The sequence below is a fragment of the Lactuca serriola genome, chromosome 7 (assembly GCF_051521515.1).
Source record: "Lactuca serriola cultivar US96UC23 chromosome 7, Lser_US96UC23_V15, whole genome shotgun sequence".
Lineage (NCBI taxonomy): Eukaryota > Viridiplantae > Streptophyta > Magnoliopsida > Asterales > Asteraceae > Lactuca > Lactuca serriola.
The window spans coordinates 161,937,501-161,940,234 of NC_136414.1; positions in this window are offsets into that span (position 1 = coordinate 161,937,501).

The window sequence follows — 2,734 nt, forward strand, 5'->3', positions numbered from 1 at the left end:
CCGCGATTTCAAATAGCGGCATGTGACCGCTATTGAAATTTGAACCGCGATAACTGCTTAGTGTGTGTGTGTGTGTATGTGTGTGTATTTGAAAGACAAAACAAGAAAATTAATCTAGAATGTTGATTCTTTCACAGTTTCAGAAAAATTATAGAAAAATCATCGGAAGTCGGAATTAGGATCCATAAGCTCTCAAGATTTATAAATTAAGTCTAGTTTGTCCCTAATTTTTTTCCCTAGCCTGATATGAACCCTAACAAAAGTGAAAATGACCGTTTTTACAGACTAGTCTGAAAAGGGACTGCAATAGTATGCAGTCTGGAAAAATCATAATAAATTGTATTAAGATCGTATAAATGTGTGCAACTAGTCCCTGAAAAGGTATCAATCTAAACAACTTGCATACAAAACAGTTTTGCAAACCATAGGGTTTAAGATAGGCAAAACATGTCTTGAATGGACCATAATGTTTCAAGAGTATTTTTGCATAAACGAAATATGTAAGAACATGTATTCCCCCCCCCCCCTCTGAAATATACAAAAACTATAAAAGGGGTCATAATCACTCACTTTAGTTATGAGAACTCGATTTGGAATGTGATTTTTGGGAAGCACCGCGAAATGACACCAAAATAGTAATGACTTCTACCCAGTTTGGACTTGATTCAAACCCACAAAACAACACCAAAAACTTGAAGCTAGAACTTGGAATACCACATTAATTAGCACACAAAAATTTAGACAGCAAGGTGGTGATGGTTGGTCGTTGGAAATGGGAGGAACAAGGGAGGAGGGTGGCAGTTTATGGTGCTAGTCGGTGGTGGGTTATAAACCAAGAAAAAGAGATTGAAAGATAGTGAGAGAGAGAGAGAGAGGTTGAGATGTTGGCTGGTGAGTTGTGAGGAAATGAAGAAGGAATGACTTCCTTTTATAGCCTTGGCAAGTTCTCATGCAAGCATGTATTTCATGCTTTCATAGAAAGTCCAACATACCACATACACCATGCCTTGTACCTTTGTTTAAGAGTGCACTCAACAAAAGGAGGGGGGAGGGGTATCCCAAATGGGAAAAAGTAAGGGTATTAAAAAATATCTGATATCTGATATCCGATCTAAGAATTTGAAAATACGTTCCGAAATTATCTAGACATTTTGGATATCCGAATTTTCGGATATGGATACAAATATCGATTTCAAGAAATTTCAGATATGTTTTGAATATCCGATATCCGAAAGTTAGTTTTTGAAAATAATTTTTATTTTTGATTTTTAAGAGTTAATAAACTTTAGCAACTAGGGTTACTTTCATTTCAATTTCACCTAACAATTCTAACCATATCGATGCTACTGATGTTACTAATTTTTTATTATACATCTTCATCGAGAGGTATTTTTCATATAAACAAATGGTTATATGTTGCAAGATGTCAATATTCATGTTACTGATTCCATTACTACCCTTCTTTACTCCATTTTGCAGCTAGTCTATGCATATTTAGTTTACATGATATTTAGTATTAACACTTTACAAGGGTATTTTTAATTTCTTATCATTTTCAATTCATTTATAAAAATTTTAAAAGTGCCATTTGGTTAATTAATTGCATCTTTCTTATCATTTTCAATTCATTTATAAGCATTTCAAAAGTGGTTTTTAATTGACTAATTTCAACTTCTTTAGGGAAAGCTTTGAAAGTGCTTGAAAGTTGAACCAAAATTTCTTGGAAACTGTTCGAAGCTTTGTAGTTATTCTAAGAACAAATGGATCTTTGGGGACTTTGCATTCATGTTGGAACTTGACAAAAACATACATCTTATCTTTATAGTCATACTGATTAGTGATTATATTGTTTATGTTTATATAATTGGTCTATATTTTTACGTTAAACAAGTTTATGTGTAGTTGGTTTACTGGTTGTAAATAATAACATGATAGAATTTTCAGATATATGTATTGTTATCCGAATCCATATCCGAAAAATCAAATATCCGAATTTCGGATATCCGAAATTCCGGATACGGATTCGGATAACAATATATACTATCCGGAATTTTTGGATATTCGAAATTCCACCTATGTTTCCTCAGTCCTGAGGTCACTCATACAAACTTTAAAAGACCCCAATGGTGATTAAGCAGCTACGAAGCGGTTATGCATCATAACATAAGGCTGTTAAGCCTTCATTCTTGTTATTTTATACCCCTAAACCCTCCCACAAGATGATCTTGTGATTTAGAGAAGGAAGAATGGATATGAGGCAATGTTGTGTGCGTATGGATTGGATTAGAGAAGAAAACCTAATGAGATAATCAATTTCTCCATTTTTAAGTTAGTAGGGAATTGATGGTGTTTTTGATGAGTTGAGCTAATAGAGTTAGATTATGCTAAGAAAGTTAGCATAGTTAATGAAAGTGTTTAGATACATTAAACAAGCTTGTATATGATTCCCATGAGTGAGATCAATCCTATGAGAGTTAGGGTTTGAAACCCTAACTGATGACGTTATGTTGAATTGATGCATTAGAGTAGATTATGATGAATTTGGTATTATGAGATGCTTAATTCATTAATTGGATTGGATTAAGATTTAGAGAATGAAAAGATGTAATTTTGATCCATTAAGTGGTCATTTTGACCTTAAGAGTCATTAAGCTCTTAGTAGGCTAATACAAGTATTAAGCACTTGTATACGTGTATGATTAGGCCTAAGAGCAGAGAAGATGGATCTAAAATC